Here is a 20139-nt window from a genome sequence, read left to right on the forward strand (position 1 = left end):
TGGTTCTGTCTTCATGAAGGAAGACACAAATAACCTTCTGAATGTACTCGGGGACCGAGGGTCTAGTGAGAAGGAGGAACTGAAGGATATCCTTATTAGGCAGAAAATTGTGTTAGGGAAATGGATGGGATTGAAGGCCGATAAATCCCCGGGGCCTGATTGTCTGCATCCCAGAGTACTTAGGGAAGTGGCCCTAGAAATAGTGGATGCATTGGTGATCATTTTACAACAGTCTATCAACTCGGGATCAGTTCCTATGGACTGGAGTGTAGCTAATGTAACACCACTTTTTAGAAAAGGAGGGAAAGAGAAAATGGGTAATTATAGACCGGTTAGCCTGACATCAGTAGTGGGGAAAATGTTGGAATCAATTATTAATGATGAAATAGCAGTGCATTTGGAAAGCAGTGACAGGATCGGTCCAAGTCAGCATGGATTTATGAAAGGGAAATCATGCTTGACAAATCTGGAATTTTTTGAGGATGTAACTATTAGAGTGGACAAGGAAGAACCAGTGGATGTGGTGTATTTGGACTTTCAAAAGGCCTTTGACATGGTCCCACTTAAGAGATTGTTGTGCAAAATCAAAGCACATTGTATTGGGGGTAATGTACTGGCATGGGTAGAGAATTGGTTGGCAGACAGGAAGCAGAGAGTCGGGATAAACGGGTCCTTTTCGGAATGCCAGGCAGTGACTCGTGGAATGCCGCAGGGCTCAGTGCTGGGACCCCAGCTATTTACAATATACATTAATGATTTGCATGAAGGAATTTAATGTAATATCTCCAAGTTTGCAGATGACACTAAATTGGGTGGCAGTGTGAGGAGGATGCTAAGAGGATGCAGGTGATTTGGACAGGTTAGGCGAGTGGGCAAATGCGTGGCAGATGCAGTATAATGTGGATAAATGTGAGGTTATCCATTCTGGAGGCAATTACACAAAGGCAGAATATTATCTGAATGGCGGCAGATTAGGAAAAGGGGAGGTGCAACGAGACCTGTGTGTCATGGTTCATCAGTCATTGAAAGTTGACATGCAGGTACAGCAGGCGGTGAAGAAGGCAAATGGCATGTTGGCCTTCATAGCTAGGGGATTTGAGTATAGGAGAAGGGAGGTCTTACTGCAATTTTACAGGGCCTTGGTAAGGACTCACCTGGAATATTGTGTTCAGTTTTGGTCTCCTAATCTGAAGAAGGACGTTCTTGCTATTGAGAGAGTGCAGCGAAGGTTCACCAGACTGATTCCAGGGATGGCTAGACTGATGTATGAGGAGAGACTGGATCAACTGGGCCTTTATACACTGGAGTTTAGAAGGATGAGTGGGGCTCTCATAGAAACGTTTAAGATTCTGATGGGACGGGACATGTTAGATGCGGAAAGAATGTTCCCGATGTTGGGGAAGTCCAGAACCAGGGGACACAATCTTAGGATAAGGGGTAGGCCATTTAGGACTGAGATGAGGAGAAACTTCTTCACTCAGAGAGTTGTTAACCTGTGGAATTCCCTGCCGCAGAGAGTTGTTGATGCCAGTTCATTAGATATATTCGAGAGGGAGTTAGATATGGCCCTTACGGCTAAAGGGATCGAGGGGTAAGGAGAGAAAGCAGGAAAGGGGTACTGAGGTGAATGATCAGCCATGATCTTATTGAATGGTGGTGCAGGCTCGAAGGGCCGAATGGCCTACTCCTGCACCTATTTTCTATGGTTCTATATAACACCTCTGGACTCTTTCAATGAAGGAGCAGTCAAGAAGTCAACAAACAGACAGCACTTTGTGAACTGATCATTTACAGAAATGGCCTAGCATTGTTTTCATCACGATGACCAATCCAGGACAGAGACATCACCAGGAGGACTAAATAGCATCTCTGCGACTATGGTAACCAGGAATCGCCAGTTTTGTGTATTATGTGGGGTATAAATATGCTGAACTTTGGGGAATTCAGTGGCTTACTTTTCTCTACTATCTGGAACGGGGTTCCCCGCATGGCTACGCGTCTGTCAATTCTCCAGGAACGCTCGAAGTGAGTGCCTCACTGTACCGCCTGAATGTAACTCTCTCGGCCTCATCGCATGCCTCTGTTAGACATGGTTTTGGCTTTAGATTTGAACGGATCCGGGGCCGCGTGAATCAACGACAAGGGCTGGAAATTATATCCAGCATACACCTCTGGAAATCGTCAAGACCGCCAGCGTGTTTGGCTGCTGAGGAACTGCAAGTTTCCAAGACTCAGGCTAAAACGAGTGTGTGTGAGGAGGCTTCCAAGTGTGGGTTCTGACCAAACCGAGAGAGGGGTTTAGTTAGAAGGGTTTCCATTATCTAGGCTTAGATTCTGGGAAGGGGGTTGGTTCGGCATAACCGACAGGGTGGGTGTTTAGTCTAAGGTTTTAAGTTAGTGTCCACAGTCACCCAATCTTTAAGCCATAAGCGAGGGGAGTAGGGGTTGTCATTTTGAGAGTGTAAAAAAAGGAATCGATCTTTGACCAACCTGAACCATTTCGTTTTGTCTGAGTCAATAATAATCTATCCAATAGGAACTCCTTGTGTCTGAACTTGGGGGTTGTGGGGCTTGTGTTTTGCGGTATAATTCGGAAGACCAACCAGGTGGCATCCGCTCACGGACGGGTTACACAGTAATCCCGCTGGGGACGCTGAGCATCGGGAATGGGAGAAGACCTATCTGACCTTGGTCTCTCTCTCTCTGTGGGATTACCCGCTAATCGACGGGCTAGGCAGGAACTATTGGCAAAAGCCCTTGCCGTCCAAAGGGAAACAACCCGAATCGGGGAGTTTTAAAGCACAGGTCAACTCAAAGGAGATTCATAGAGACACGAGGCACACAAAACGCCCGACAGTACTGAGAGGATAAGACATGATCAGGTTATCAGTAACCATGAGCATTAGCAGATTGTCGTGTTAGTTTGCAAAATAGTGTTTAACTTATTGCACTGGAAGCCAGATAATCTTCAAACTTACCTGTTCCCAATGCCACACTGAATTATTTTCATATATCTCACCATTTCCATCAGTTATTCAGTTGTTAAAAGTACATTTGAAGGAAATGGAAGAATCTAAGGATCATTTACAAGCGTTATAAATGAAAGGTCAACCGTAACCACCTGTGTCGAATGGAAATGATCTCCAAAGGAAAGGGTGACAGCATAAATCACAAGTGGCAAAATCGCAAGTGGATTGCGATCAACATCTTGAATAAAAACTGATTCCTTTAATGGAAAGTGCGGTTAAAAATCATCCTGTGTTGGCTTTGCTGCTTTCCTATTGTTTTTCAATCTCCAAAAAGTTAAGATGTTCCCTAGAAGTTTACAGCACAGAAGTCGGCCACTTGGCCCATTGGGATGGAGTTTCTGCTTTTCTGTTTTCGGGGGCGGGGCGAGAAAGTTACCGGCCGGGAATAGTCTGCGCTTTAGTACGGAATTTCCACCATCTGGGCCCTACATCAGGGGGCGCAGCGCGAAGGGAGACGTTGTACAACTTTTGAGGTGCAAAAATGGGAACCTCCCGAACTAAAGTGCTGGGCCGTGTGCGCTCCGAGGCCGGCCTGGGGGGAGTCGGGAGTAGGGGGAACCTTATTAAACAAAACCCACAAAAGCATAAAGCATTCCCAAAACATTGCCCATGCCACCACAACACAAATCACGAAAAAAATTAAAAGAACACTTACCGTTACAGCACTTTACCGTTCTCTGTGCCGCCGGCACGGCTGGACCGCTCTGGTTTCCCAGGCCGTCACTGCGAGGTGCGATTCCAGGCGTACGGGTCGGGTTCACATCAAAACTCGGACGGTGTCGCAACGAGAGGCGTTGTACACCCGGCGCAGCTCTTCCCGCAGCACCGCCGTTAAACCCGACCCGAAGCATGCGACCGGACGCAGGAGACCTCACCACCCCATTTCACGCCACTCCGGAGTGAGACCCGCAGTGCAAAGGACCGGAAAATCCAGCCCAAATGTATCTGTGCTGCCTCTTTGCTAAAGCAATGCAAAATTAATGTCATTGTGCTCATGGCCTCTTCAGTCAAGTTAGTGAGGTAAGTAGAAAATATGTGTTTCGATCATTTATTTTCTTTGTACAAAATAATGCAAAAAAATGGATGAGTTAACTGCACTCAGTTGGGATGGCTATGCAATGGGGGGTGCGATTGGCACCAAGAATTCTGGACTCAGAAGAGGAGGGGGAGGGAATAGATCAACCAAGGTTTTCACTCCTGAGCACTATCCAGTGACTACTGTTGGTGAGAGTTCACCTGCTCATACATTAGGATCAGGATTGGCTGGAGAGCCCTTTTCCCTCTCCTCCCACCCCCCGCACACACCCAAAGTGGAATGGCCTGCTGATATACCCGATTGTGTTTCACAAATAAGTAACGGTGATTCAGCACCTTCAAGAAAGGTGAAGAGAGGAGAAATAAAAATTAATCAGATCGTGGAATTAAATACTAGAGCACGGCTCTCTGTGTTAAATATAGAATTGTTCAGTGTTTAAGTTAGATTAAGAATGTCAATTATTTATTCCCTGTGTCAACCATCGCTAGATTGAATTCAAATTCTGGATTCTTACCCCTTCAGTACACAATGTTTCAGACATGGTTCGAGGTTACGTTCCTATGTGGAACGTGGGGCTAAATGGAAGAGAAGCAGAGTAAATGTGCATTGGGGAGATAATTGAACAGGTAGTGGAAATGATCAGAAGAATTTAAGATATTTAAAATGTGGGAAACACAGAGCAATGGAAGAACATCTAAAATAGCAAAGAATTGTTCATTCGGTGCATATAAACTGGTGGTGGGGGGGGGGGGGGGTGTGCATGCGATTCCATGAAAGAAAAGTAAAATAGAAAAGAGATTTATGATATGTCTGTGAAGAATCAACACTGCTAGAGCCCCAAATTTATCGACATACCGGCATACCGTCCACTACCGCCCGCTTACCACTCAAAAATGAAATTCTGGTGAAAAAACAGGTACATACCGCCGACATAGTGCTCGACGGAAGATTCTTCATTGGCATACCGCCGAGCGGTATGCACACCGTCCGCTATACCACCCAAAAAAATCTAATTTTTATGACAAACCGCCAACATACCACCGGAGCTGCATATCGTCCTATAGAAGGTGGTTTAATTCAATCTTAAGTGGGCGGGAATGGGCGGTAGTGCTCGGAGCCGCTATTTTGAAATCGAGAACAGTAGGCAAAAGCAGCACGTCAATATTTCTGAGATGAACAGTGACTTTACAGTGTGATTTACAGTGGGAAAGGTATTTTTATTGGTATTGAGTACATTATTAAGATCGAATGCATTTTAGTTATATTTTTTTCATTAAAAAATCTGGAGATTTAAAAAGAATGGGGCCGGAATATCTCAGCTTGTATTGCTGACTAGCTGGATACAGGATCCAGATGGGAGAAGGTTTATTGAGCAGAATTAGCAGGGTAATGGAGGAGGTCGCAGATTGATGAGGAGGAGGAGGCTTTACCCCCAAAGGATTTTCAGGGAGAAGCGCTCATACTTGGACCTGACCGATCGACAGGGCGTTCGAAGGCTGAGCTTCCAAAAAGAGGTGATCAATGAGATTTGCCAGCTCATTAAGGCAGACCTGCAGCCCAGTACCACCAACATTACTGCACTCTCTGTCGAGGTGAAGGTGACTGCAGCACTTTCCTTTTATGAATGCGGCTCTTTTCAGGCATCAGCTGGGGACATATGCTGTATTTCTCAGCACGCTACTCATCGCTGCATTCGACAGGTAACCGAAGCACTGTATGCACACCGGATGGAATTTATAAACTTCCCAATGACCAGGGAGGCACAGAGTGAGAGGGCTTTGGGATTTGCACGCATTGCCGGCTTCCCCAAAATGCAAGGTGCTGTTGACTGTACCCATATTGCCCTGCGAACACCATTACAGGAGGCGGAGGTGTACCGAAACCGTAAGGGATTCCATTCCCTCAATGTGCAGCTTATCTGTGACCATACGCAGCGCATAATGGCAGTGAATGCCAACTTTCCAGGGAGCATCCATGATGTGCACATCTTGCATGAGAGCACTGTGTCTGACCTGTTGAAGTCTGAGCCACAAGGTAAATACTGGATGCAGGGGGACAAAGGGTACGGCCTCGCCACCTGGCTCTTGACCCTCCTGCAGCGCTTTCGATGCTTGGACCACTCAGGAGGCAGGCTGTAATACTACCCTGAGCAGGTTGCTTAGTTCACAGTGGTGTGCTGCATGTTTTAGCGCTCATGCGGGGCCAGAATGACCACAGTTGACTGTGGGACCACCTGAGGAGAGAGTGCAGGAAACGGAGGAGAAAGAGGAGAAAAATGAGAGGGCAAGGAGGATGAGGAGGAGCTTCCAGATTAATCCATGGCACGACACCCCCTCCCCCCCAAAACCCCACAGCGGAGGGCACGCAGAGCGTATGCCACAACAAAATTGTTACATCAGCAGCTCCTAAATGAATGCTTTGCTTGAATGTGGAGAGCTGCATTTGGGGACCCTGATGACTGTTACCCAAAAAGTTTGACACTGTACAAGAGAGTGCTTAAATTCAATTCAAAAGTTTATGTAAAAATGTAAAAATATACAACAATTTTAAAACTTTGTAAATCTTATAACTATAGCTTTGAAGAACAAACAACTTTAATAACTACATTAACAAAACTTTAACAACTTGAATAAACTTTTAAAAATCAAACTTCAATTATTAAATGCACAACTACAACAAAAGACCCTTTACTGGCCTCGACCTCGACCGCGTGCCCCACCACCGTTATTCCCCCCTTTCTTACTTGCGCCCTTTCCTTTCCCACTGCTCCCGAGCCCAGACCTCCCCGCGGTAGTACCAAGCCGGCGTGCATCAGTGAACCCCGAGTGCCGTTGCTGTCGTTGGGGGGGGAGGGTCAGACATTGTAGGCGCAATAAATGGGGCCTCAGGAGAAGCTCGTGATGTGGAAGGTGCAGCTTCAGGGCTGGGAGATGATGTCAGCTCCACACCCTCAGGTGCTGTCGACCCGACTACTATGGAACGGGGGGATTCTGCGCCATGTCCCGATCCCATCGATTGCCGCATGGCATTGACGGAGTCGGTGGTTCGCTCCATCGCGGTGATCAGACGCGACATTTTTTCTGACTGTCGTCCTGATAGAGCTGTGATGTTTCCGGCTATCGTAGCCATGGCCTTGAGCAGCTCTTGACCTATGTCGAGGCTGGCCTGTGACAGATGCACCATGTCCTGGTACATACCTCTCTGTTGTGCAGCAACCGACCTTTTCTACACCAACCTCCGTCGCTGCGGCAAAGGTGCTGTGACACTGGGGGTGCCTTGCTGCACACATAAGAACATAAGAACATAAAAAGTAGGAGCAGGAGAAGGTCATATGGCCCTTCGAGCCTGCTCCGCCATTTAATACGATCATGGCTGATCCGATCATGGACTCAGGACCACTTCCCTGCTCGTTCCCCATAACTCCTTATTCCCTTATCAGTTAAAAAACTGTCTATCTCTGTCGTAAATTTATTCAATGTCTCAGCTTCCACAGCTCTCTATGGAAGCCTCTGAGAGAAGACATTCCTCCCTATTTCAGTTTTAAATGGGCGGCCCCTTATTCTAAGATTATGCCCTGTAGTTCTAGTCTCCCCTATCAATGGAAACATCTTCCTTGTCAAGCCCCCTCATCATCTTATACATTTTGATAAAATCACCTCTCATTCTTCTGAATTCCAATGAGTAGAGGCCCAACCTACTCAACCTTTCCACATAAGTCAACCCCCTCATCTCTGGAATCAGCCTAGTGAACCTTCTCTGAACTGCCTCCAAAGCAAGTATATCCTTTCATAAATATGGAAACCAAAACTGCAAGCAGTATTCCAGGTGTGGCCTTACCAATACCCTGTATAACTGTAGCAAGACTTCCCTGCTTTTATACTCAATCCCCTTAGCAATAAAGGCCAAGGGCTAGATTTTCCATCTCACATCGCCCATATATCACCCACATATCGCCCAAAATGGACGCTTATCGCCCATTTTGAGCAAAAAATGGAAACTCAGGCCTCAACATCGCCAGAAAATTAAGCCCCTAAGTTTCGACTCACTTCGCCAAGCTGATCACCGAGCTGATCGCTCGCACATCGCCGATTTGAACTTTCGGCACATCGTCATCACATTGCTGTATAATAGTTGCTTTTTCCGGGCTTTCCTGACCGAACTGGGCACTATGGATGCCATTTTGAATTTCAGAGGAAAGGAGGAGGCAGCTAAGAATATCGAGCTAATATATTTGTGAGTTCTTTAAGGGTTTTTTATAGATAGATCCACTCAGATTTCTATTTATTTTTAATTGTTCTAATAGTAGCTTAGTAGATTAGGCATTTTTTACTGAAAGTGCATTTGTAGCAAGTGAAAATAATTATTGATAGTGATGGGGCCTATGCTTTCTGCATCATTTCTCGTAACTGCTCACACGCTGGTTTCTGAAAGGATCAATCGAAGAGGTGGCAGAGTAATCCATAGACAGAGGCAGAGGAGACAGAGGAGGCGAGCGTACAGCTGACGAAGGTACAAAGAAACGCAATCTTACCTCAACTTGACTGAAAACGCGTGTCATAAGAGGCTGCGCTTCCGGAAGGAGGTCATCGATGAGATTTGCCAGCTCATCAAGGGGGATCTGCAGCCTTCCAGCACCATCAGAACTGCACTGTCCATTGAAGTGAAGGTTACTGCGGCACTATCCTTCTACACATCGGGATCTTTTCAGGCTTCAGCTGTTGACATCTATCTTATCTCTCAGCACGCCACACACTGCTCCATTCGGCAGGTGACTGAAGCCCTTTATGCTCGCAGAATGGACTTTATAAGCTTCCCTATGACCAGGGAGGCACAGACCGGGAGGGCTTTGGGTTTCTCGAAAATAGCAATCTTCCCCAAGGTGCAGGGAGCAATAGACTGCATGCACATTGCCCTGAAAGCCCCCTTACAGAACGTGGAGGTGTTTCGTAAGAAAGGGATTCCACTCCCTGAATGTGCAGCTTGTTGTCGACCACAACCAAATAATCATGACAGTAAGTGCTATCCCTGACCTGTTTGTCAATCAGCCAGAAGGTCGTGGTTGGATGCTGGGGGATAAGGGATATGGCCTTGCCAGTTGGCTGATGACCCCAATGAGTAATCCCATCACTGAAGCAGAGAAATGTTACAACGAAAACCACATAGCGACACGCAACATCGTCGAAAAGATAATTGCAGTCCTAAAGCAGCGCTTCAGATGCCTGGATCACCCTGGTGGCAGCCTACAGTACCACTCTGACAAGGTCGCTGAGTTTATTGTGCTGTGTTGCATGCTGCATAACCTAGCTATAAGGAGAGGACAACTAATGCCAGATGGGGCTGCAGGTCCACCTCCAGAAGGAGAGGAGACGGAAGAGCCAGCCGGCGAGGAGCAAGAGGAGGAGGAGCCAGAAGAAGAGGCTGGTGAGGACCTCAGGGAGGCCAATTAACCTGGTGATATAGCCATGCTCCCCCCCTCTGCCACCCCTAGAAGACTAGTACCCAGCGGGAGTTACGCAGCTGCTAAGCTGTTGCGTCAGCAGCTCATTTATGAACGCTTTGCATGAACTTACATTGAGGATAGTCACATTTATATTTACAGTTACAGTTAAACAAAATTTGCATTTACCTTGAGTTACATTTTTGCCTTGCCTGCACTGGCCTGCCCTTTGTTTTACAACATTTGCATTAATGCTTAACTTAAGTAAACTTATGTTATTATAAGAGCATGCACAACAAATGCAGAACAATTGTTAAAATGTTACATTTAAAAAAAATGCTTAACTTAACTATAAGAGAATGCACAATTGCTAAATTCAGTAAAATAAATTATTTAAAACAACGAATTTGAATTTTTTAAAAAATCAACACCCTCTTCTCCCCCCGCTCCCCCACCCCCACCCCCACTCCCCCCCTCCAAACAACTATGAACGCACGTGAACTATAAAAAATGTAACATTAACATTGCAAAAACAACCCCCTCCCTACCTGCGGCCACGTTTCCCTCCAGGTCCTTTACCACCCCGTGTTTTAACACCACTCACCTGTTTTGGTCCCCGCAGACCGAGACGAAGCTGGCATGCAGCAGGCGATGGCAAGACTTCCTGCAGTGGTTGAGATATTAGAGTGGAAGACAAAGCTGGCTGTTCGTCTTCCGAGTCAAGAGGAAGTGTATCCTCCGTACTCGCTTGAGTGCTCGGGGTTGTACTCAGACCCAACACGACACCTTGGGGTGCAGCGCCGTGTCCAGCCAGCAGCGCATGCCGAAGGGTATTGGTTGCGGCGGTGTGTTCGCGCATCCTATCGCGAGCGTCTCCGAGTGCAGGGAGATCAAGCCCTCCATCTGACTGTCCGAGGTCGGCGATTACTGACCTCGATAGCCCGGCCTCCGTGGGGTCGGCGTGCGCAGTATGATGCGCCTTGGCGTCGCCAGCTGCATACCGCTTGGTCCCAGTGCCTCTTCTATCTCCATTGAGATGACCATCCCCCCCTCCACAGCTGTATGCAGCTACTGCTGGTGCTCGTCCTCCTCCTCTTCCTCCACGAGCTCAGTGGTGATCAGAATATTCTTCAGCTCCTCCTCCTCCTCCTCCTGCTCTTCAGCAGGTGCTGGTTGCACCGCGACCAGCCTCCCAGGATGACCATAAAAATACATATGACCTTATTACAGAGCTTACTAGAACATAACGATGCACATTAACGAGAGACGTTACATATCAATACATTTCACTATCCCAGAAAGCTGTAGCGGCTGCATCCCTTGCATCCCCTGCTTCTTATGCACAATGGCTGCATGCATGACATGACATGACATCATTTGTACATTGCATATTGCATTATAATTACAGGACATTACATTACTCACGAGACGCATAGCTGGGCTCCGCCAGACCACAGGTGGTGCCGAACGCGGGTTTTGTGGCCAACGAGCGCGGTTGCACGCTCCTCCACGTCGGTCAGCGGTTGAAGCTGAGCAGAGCCCCCCACCCGCCTGGTGCACTTCTGGTCAGCCCTATTGATTGATATCTTCTTCTGCAAACGAGAAAAGAGGATAGCATAAGCTAATTGACTAGGTAGTATCATGGAGTCACAACAGTTTAAAACGTTATATGATACATCTTGACACATATACATCTCTCTATACTGCAGCAACCAGAGTAAAGCTCCCTCCACACTCCCAGGGCAGCTGCAGCATGGGGTTACATACAGAGTAAAGCTCCCTCCACACTGTCCCATACATAATCCCAGGATCAGAGCCCTGTCCGAATCTTAATATGTAGTTAATGTAAAACATTTATGAATAAACAAATTAAATTCAATACAGGAGATTCATTATTATAATTAATATTTTCATCAGTACAATATAAAATGCAACTTACTCTTGCTGCAGCTACCAAGCTGTTCCAACGTTTATGGCACTGTCCGACCCCCTCGCCTCATGGGATGTGGAGGACACCACCGCAGCGATCTCCGCCCAAATTTTTCTATAAATTCGGGGTGGGGATTTCCCGTGTGCACTCCGAGTCAGTTTGCCCACCGGGAATGGACCTTGTTCACTAGGGCCTCATTGGCCTCGTCACTAAAGGGCTTTGCCCTCTTTCTCTCCCCCTCAGCATCATAACGCAAATCCGACATTCTTAAAAAACAATTTGAAATATTGCAAGATGTTTACAAAAAACATTTAAATATTGCAAAGTGTTTACAATTAAAGCACTTATTTAAACTCTTTCACAATTAAACCACTTATTTAAACTCTTTCTCTGTCACTGCCTTCCTCTTTTCTCTATCCTCTCTCTCTCTCTCTTTCTCTCTGCCCCTCCCTGTGCCTTCTGCGTATGTGTGGATGTCCCCTGACCTCCTAAAACACGGGAAAACCAGTCATGTAAAAAAAAAAATCAGATGCGCAGCAGGCCGTTGCTAGGGAAGCTTTGGCCTTCCACATCGCTGGCCATTCGATGGGTGAATGTCACATCGTCGACCTTTCACATTGCCCATTTCACATCGCTGGCCTATCGCTGAGTGGAAATTCAATATTCAAAAAAATGGGCTATGTCCCAGCGATCAGTAAGGCTGAGACAGTTTTTGGGCGATAGACAGCAAAGTGGAAAGTCTAGCCTACCATGATTCCATTTGGTCCCGCAGAATCCGAGGAGGCATAGTGGAATCCCCTGACACCTTTCCCCGGTATGTACCATGATACTTGTGGAGGACACAGCTTCCCCGATCTCGTCCCATATTCTGTTGTACTCCTTTGCGGGGGGGGCTTTCCATCCTTTGTTAGGTCGGAGTATCTCTCCGTGATATTCTCCTACAGGGCAGGTAGCTCCATCTCGTCGAAGGTGGGTGCCCTCAACATCCTATCCTTCTCGTTGTTCCTGCACTTCGACTTCTTTTGAGCATTTCCATTATATTTATATTATGATTTTTGATTTCTAAAATATGTCTTATTATTGTTGAGATTGTATAATTATTATTTGTTATTAAGATTTTTAAACTCTACAATCTGTGATTAAACCAACTGACTCTCGAATAGCTTGCTGCTCCTTCTCACTCTTTCTCCCTTGACTTCAACTCACTGCGCATGCGCGGGTGACCCCTGACCCCCGAAATCACAGGTAAAAAGCTTCTCTGAAAAAAAAGAAAAAAAAATTGGCGCATGCGCAGTGCAGTGCCGCACCGACCATCGACAAGATTTGGATCGACTACAATGCTACCTACCGCCCGCTGCACACCGCTCACATACCCTATTTTCTATGTTTCTATTTCTCTACCACAGAAAGTTGTTGAGGCCAATTCACTAAATATATTCAAAAAGGAGTTAGATGAGGTCCTTACTGCTAGGGGGATCAAGGGGTATGGCGAGAAAGCAGGAATGGGGTACTGAAGTTGAATGTTCAGCCATGAACTCATTGAATGGCGGTGCAGGCTAGAAGGGCCGAATGGCCTACTCCTGCACCTATTTTCTATGTTTCTATGTTTCTATGTTTCTCTCACATACCGCTGCAAAAAAATCCACCAAAATTGCGCTCTTCCGTCTCGGCGGTATGCCGGCGGTTTGAAACGGCACTGAAATGGGCAGACCTTATGCCCGACCAGTTTCCGGCCCCTAGGAGTTTAAGATCAGTTACCTTCACCTGGGAGTTCCACGCCCATTGAAGAAGAAAATAACATTGGAGAGATGAAGCAACAATATTTAGTAATGAAGAAATGATAAAGTGAATCATTGGACCGGGGGTGTAAATTGTTCCATCAACACAATTCAAAGCAAGACTGTCAATTTTTTTATTGCCACTTACACCTTTTATTCTTGATTGCTATCAAATGTGGTTTCAGTGTGTTAATAGATTCAGTTAATCTCAGATTTACTAAAAGTGAAAATGTACTGTAGGAACATTGATAAGCGTCAGTCTTCATGCATGGGCTAAACAAATAAGGAGAGTCTATCATTTAAAAATGACACAAATCTTTAATAGCTGATGAACATGTATGTGTGTTTGGTCCCGATAAAAATAGCAACAATCACGTGGCAAGCATTGAATTTCAGTAACTCCTTCAGTTTAAATCAAACCTCCCAATGTCTGTCTAGTGTTGGAACAGAATGAATCTTCGAACCACTGTCATTCGTGTTGATGATACTTTTAATAAATCTAAAATTTCTACCTAAAACCTGAATGTAAATTAGATATTTAAGACTAATGTACAGCCCTTATAACACTTAAAGGTCACTACCCATGGCCAGTTCACCACCACCAACCCACAGGTCATCTCTCCACTGATGGACCAGCTCTCCACCAGAGCCCATGGGTCAGTTCTACACCACAGCCCATGGGTCAGTTCTACACCACAGCCCAAGGGTCAGTTCTACACCACAGCCCATGGGTCAGTTCTACACCACCAACCATGGGTCAGTTCTACACCGCCAACCATGGGTCAGTTCTATACTACAGCCCAAGGATCAAATGCCAACAGCTCTAGAACACAGCAGAAAGTCTGATGACCACACACTCGATGTCAAGAAATGCTTTTGAGTGACACTGTGCTACTATATTATGACCCATTTCACTCCAACAATGGCCCTTGTGTATATTCTGGAATCTGAGGTAGGCTCTGCCAAGTCCAAATTATTAGTCTGTAAACTATTGTAAGTGATGTTATTGTACAAGTGCTTCACACAATTGTATGAAATTCCTCTCCATTTAAAAAGTTTATGCCTCTGTTAAAAAAATGGAGACAGAAATTCGATATGGCCATGTTATGCATTCATACAATAAAATTACTCACTGTCTTGTATTTTTATTATTTAGAATCTGGGTGAAACAATGTGGAGGTTTCCGTCTTCACCTCCTGGGCAGCGATCTAGCGGGGCAGTTTGTCCACCCTTTATCAAACCCACTAGATTTTTATTCCATTGATCTCAATGGGTAGACGATCTGCCCCCTCCGGATTACTGCCATGGTGATAAAGCTGAAAATCTAGCCCAATGCCTCATAATGCAGGACATCAACAAAAATTGAAAAGTGTAACAGAGAAACTGAGATAAGTCAAGGAGTAGTGATTAGATGAACAACAACTTGCATTTATATAGCGCCTTTAACATGGTGTTTCACAGGAGTATTATGAGATATAAATTTTGACACCGAGCCACATAAGTAGTTGACCAAAAGCATGGTCAAAGAGTTAGGTATTGAGGAGCATTTTGAAGGAGGAAAGAGAGGTAGAGAGGTGGAGAGGTGGAGAGGTTTAGGCAGGGAGTTCCAAAGTTTGAAGCCTAGGCAACAGAAGGTACGACCATCAGTGGTTGAGCGATTATAATCAAGGATGCTCAAAAGAGCAGAATTAGAGGAGCGCAGACATTTCATGGGGGTTGTCGGGCTGGAGGAGATTACAGAGATAGAGAGGGGCGAGGCCATGGATGGACTTGAAAACAAGGATTAGAATTTTGAAATCAAGGCGTTTCTTAACCAGGAGCCAGTGTAGGTTAGCGAGCACAGGGGCGATTGGTGAGCGGGACTTGATGCGAGTTAGGACATGGGCAGCTGGGTTTTGACTCAGTGATTGAGCTGAGGCAGGGGCGGAGACGGGTGATGTAACAGAGGTGGAAATAGGTGGTCATAGTTATGCTGCGGATATTTGGTCGAAAACTCATTTAAGGGTCAAATATGACACCAAGGTTACGAAAAGTGTGGTTCAGCCTCAGACAGAAGTTGGGGAGAGGGATGGAGTCAATGGCTAGGAAACGGAGTTTGTGGCGGAAACAATGGCTTCCGTCTTCTCAATATTCAATTGGAGAAAATTTCTGCTCATCCAGAACTGGATGTCGGACAAGCAGTCTGACAATTTAGAGACTGTGGAGGGGTCAATGGAAGTGGTAGTAAGGTAGAGCTGAGTATCATCAGCGTACATGTGGAAACTGACGCTGTGTTTTCGGATGATTTCGCCAAGGAGCAACATGTAGATGAGAAATAGAAAGGGGCCATGGATAGATCCTTGGGGGACACCAGAGGTAACGATGCGGGGGTGGGAAGAGAAGCTGTTGCAGGTGACTACAATTAGATAGATAAGAATGGAACCAGGCAAGTGCAGTACCACCCAACTGGACGACAGTGGAGAGCCGTTGGAGAAGGATAGAGTGGTCAACCATGTCAAAGGCTGCAGACAAGTCAAGAAGGAGAAGGAGGGTTAGCTTGCCTTTGTCACAGTCACAAAGGATGTCATTTTTGGTACTGTGGCAGGCGTGGAAACCGGATTGGAGGGATTCCAACATGGAGTTGCGGGAAAGATGGGCACGAATTTAGAGATGTAACAGGTTTTAAGCAAGTACAGGTGCAGTGTTCAAAATCCGGAGTTACGGAATCCAGACTCCAGGACGATCCGTGGCAGGATTGTCCGGAAACCGTGAAATGTTCTGGAATCCAGACCGGACGACCCTGCCGACCTCGGGGCCTTGCCGCTGCCCGACCTCGGGGCCTCGCCTCGCCGCCGCTTGCCTCGCCGCCCTTACCTCGGGACCTCCTCTCCGGCCCACCCGAACACCAACGACATCCTTGGTGGGGCCCTGCCCGACAACAACCTCGGTGGGGCCGGACGATCCGAACAGTTCTTTGGCGGGAATTCCCCCTGGCTTTCAGAAGTTACGAAATCTGGAAATACCTGAACCTGAGCTCGGGTGTTTCCGGAATCGTGATGTCAGAAAACAAATCGAAAATCCGGGAAAACCTGGGATCCGGAATGGCCTCGGTCCCGAGGGTTCCAGATTTTGGACGCTCAACCTGTATAGACGCAGGGAAAGGGGGAGGGGAGGAAAGAACAAAAGGGAAGAACTGTGATAGGGTGGAAGGCAGGAGAGAGTAAATGACAAAAGGAGTGATAGTACAAAGCAAAAGGATATGGTAATGGGACAGGTAAAGAAAAGAATACGTGTCTAGAGGAGCTGTAAAATGGCGACTGTAGAATCATTACCCGCAGCTGCTGTCTGCAAAAACGGGAACAGTGGTTATGCTGTTGAACTCAATGTTGAGTCCGGGACAATGCCGACCTGCTGGATAGTTCCAGCATTTTATGTTTTTATTTCAGATTTCCAGCATTGGCAGTATGTTACTTATGTATTTGGGTTTTAAAAGCCTGGGCGGAAATGGAAGTGTTGTGTATTGCTCTGGTACATTAAATGTATGATAAGTACAATGGTGCACCACAGAGGGTGCTGTGGGGGGAGACCTGAAAGTACCTGCACGAGGCAGTATAAAAGGCTGCCCACCACACCTGTGGAGCACTCTGGAGCTGTTCAATAAAGGACTAAGGTCACAGCAGTTAGATCAACACCAGACCGTGTGGAGTCAGTGATTTGTGTGCTACATACATCACATTGGCGACAATGAAGCAGACGAACTCCACGCAACCATGGCTACTCTGGGCTCGCTAAAGGACTTTACCGTGGGCAATGATTGGGAGGCCTTTACAGAAAGGCTCGAGTACTACTTCACAGCAAACGATCTGACGGAGGACATGAATGCACTGAGAGAGAAGCGTAAGGCGATATTGCTTTCCAGTTGTGGCGATGAGGTTTACTGTCTTGTCAGGGATTTGCTGGCACCCGGGAGCGCCAAGGACAAGTCATATGAGGAGCTAATTGAACTCATTCGTGACCAGTTGAAACCGAAGGAGAGCATCTTCACGGCCAGATACAAATTTTACCATCACTGCAGATCTGAGGGCCAGGATGTCACCAAATACGCTGCGGACCTCAGGAGACTCACGGCACCGTGTGATTTGGGGGCTCACCTTGACGAGGCTTTGTGGGACGTTTTTGTCATGGGGATCGGCCATGAGGGGCTCCTTCACAAGCTGCTAGCCACGGAACCCACAGTCACCTTGACAAAGGCCATCACCATCAGCCGGGCATATATGACCTCGACTTGCAGCACCAAGCAGATGATCCACACAGTCTCAAACCCGGCAGGCACTGTCCACAGGATAGCTCCCACCACGGACAAAACTGCAGAATGTGGCTCTGCCCGGGGTCCTGGAACTCAGAGTCCGCTGAGGGGGGCCAATCAAGCAGCACCATGCTGGTGCTGCGGAGGAAGTCATGGGGCTCACCGGTGCAGGTTTGCGGAGTACACGTGCAATATCTGCCACATTAAAGGCCACCTTCAGCGCATGTGCAAAAGAACTCTGACTCACCATGTGGCTGAGGAGATGGGGAATGATCCACTGTTCAGTGAGGAGCAGGCAGAAGAAGATGAGGTGCTGGGACTGTAAATGTGCACCGATGACTCGCCCCCAGTGATAATGGAAGTAAAAATTGATGGAATCCCAGTGAGTATGGCAGTGTATACGGGATCGGGTCCGTCGTTGATGAGTCAGGGAACTTTTGATAAACTGTGGGGTAACCCGGCTGCATGACCCAAGCTAGTCCCGGTCACGGCAAAGCTGCGTACTTACTCCAAGGAACTGATACCTGTTCTCGGCAGGGCGGATGTACAGGTGTCCCACGGGGGCGAGACGCACGGTTTACCTTTATGGGTCATTGCAGGCGATGGGCGGACGCTCCTCGGCAGAAGATGGATGGGAAAGGTCCGTGGGAGCTGGGAAGACTTCTTCACTCCTCCACAGACTGCTGCTCCCCGGGTTTCCAAAGGGCAGCGGCAACCGAGCTGGAGCTGCAGCAGCAGCAGCCCAGAACTCCTGGCCCCAAGCAATCCTGCAGCCTCAGCCTCCACTCAAGGTTACAGGTGCGGGCCCATTGCTGGGGTGCGGGCTGGTGGGGAGCTGCGATCCATCGGTGGCCGGGGCACCCACGCAGCGGAACAAGCGGGCAGCGGCAGCGGCCGCGATGGTGGCGGCCATGGAGACAGCAGGAGAGGCGGCCACGGAGGCAGCAGGAGAGGCGGCCATGGAGGCAGCAGGAGAGGTGGCCACAGCGGGAGCGGAGGCTGTAACGAAACGCCGCGCCGAGTTTGAAAGCGCCAGCATCGATTAAGTCTAGTATCAGCGCCAGAGGAAGAGGATCGTGAACAAATGCCTGAAACTTTTCCCCAAAATTCCCTCTCCCCACCTTCTGTGTTTCCCTTTCCCTCCTTCCGTGTTCCTTCTTCTTCTTTCTAGGCCAGCTGGACACCTAAGATGGCGGCGCCCAACGGAAGCCTCGTGGGAGCCACAAGATGGCGTCTTAAAAGAGAAATGCTCCCGGGTGTCTTAAAAGAACCTCACATCACTGCGGTCCCCACATAAAGACTTTTGGACTTTTGCAATGCTAGAGCGAGCCTAAGTGTGCCATGTGAATGTAGGATGATGGATTTATGACAAGAAATAGTATTTTAATGCTGGGGGTGGTCACTGTTTTTAAAATAATGGACATGAATTGCGAATTACGACAAGAGTTAATATTTCAATGCTAAATGGTCACTGTGTTTAAATTCAGGGACGTGGATTCGTGACCAACATTACCAAAGGGCTAATGCATTTCTCGATTTAGGGGATTCTCGCAGCGGCTTTTTGAATGGGGGGGGGGGGGGGCGGGGGCAGTAATGTTGTGTATTGCTCCGGTACATTAAATGTATGATAAGTACAATGGTGCACCACAGAGGGCGCTGTGGTGGGATACCTGAAAGTACCTGCATGAGGCAGTATAAAAGGCTGCCCACCACACCTGTGGAGCACTCTGGAGCTGTTCAATAAAGGACTAAGGTCACAGCAGTTAGATCAACACCAGACCATGTGGAGTCAGTGATTTGTATGCTACATACATCACAGGAAGGGTAGACGAAGGAAGGGAGAAAAGGAAGACCGCAGTTTTGAGGTCCTGGTTATGCTACTGGACTAGTAATCCAGAGGCCTGGAGTAATGATCGAGAGACGTGAGTTCAAATCCCACCACGGCTGCTGGGGAATTTAATTAAATAAGTCTGGAATAAAAAGCTAGTGTCAGTAATGATGATCATTAAACTATCGAATTGTCATTAAAAACTCATCTGGTGCACTAATGTCCTTTAGGGATGGAAATCTGCCATCCTTACCCGGTCTGGCCTATATGTGACTCCAGACCCACAACATAGTTGACTCTTAATTGGCCTCTGCAGTTCAAAAAGGTGGCTCACCACTACCTTCTCAAGGGCAATTAGGAATGGGCAATAAACGCTGGCCTTGTCAGAGATGCCGACATCCCGTGAGCGAATAAAAAAAAATGATTAGGAGATGGTGTGATGGTCTTTATTCCAATGCACTGAGGTTGATATTGTGAATAATTTGGTAGTGTCAGTGTCAACACTCACTTAAATATGATTAAAATATTTTTGGCAGCCATTTCCATTTTTTCAGAGGCCAAGACTAACTCATGAATTCCCAACAACAGCACTGGGTCTTATTTCACACCCCATACTACAATGATGCAGCACATTCGTTATAATTGACAGTTCTCCTTATGAAATGATCATAGCCAGTGTTCCTACTGCTACAGGAATACTTGCACTGTAAAAACACTGACCTCTGTACAGCTGGAGGAAGGAAAATAAGGAAAGATTAGCGAGCTTCAAGAATAAGTGAGTGAGCAGATGTGACCTGGTGTCTCATTTGTCACCCA

The 20139-nt window shown here is 47.1% G+C and overlaps 1 long non-coding RNA gene across 1 annotated transcript in view; it reads right to left on the reverse strand.

The window, feature by feature from the left end:
• The window catches only part of LOC139279909 (uncharacterized), a 31074-nt gene extending 27049 nt beyond the window's left edge, over positions 1-4025 (reverse strand). Inside the window, exon 1 of the long non-coding RNA XR_011596547.1 lies at positions 3685-4025. This is a non-coding gene — a long non-coding RNA (uncharacterized lncRNA). The remainder of the gene's footprint in view (positions 1-3684) is intronic.
• Between the last annotated feature and the right edge of the window lie 16114 nt (positions 4026-20139).

This window comes from Pristiophorus japonicus, chromosome 14 (assembly GCF_044704955.1).
Source record: "Pristiophorus japonicus isolate sPriJap1 chromosome 14, sPriJap1.hap1, whole genome shotgun sequence".
NCBI classification, from domain to species: Eukaryota; Metazoa; Chordata; class Chondrichthyes; family Pristiophoridae; genus Pristiophorus; species Pristiophorus japonicus.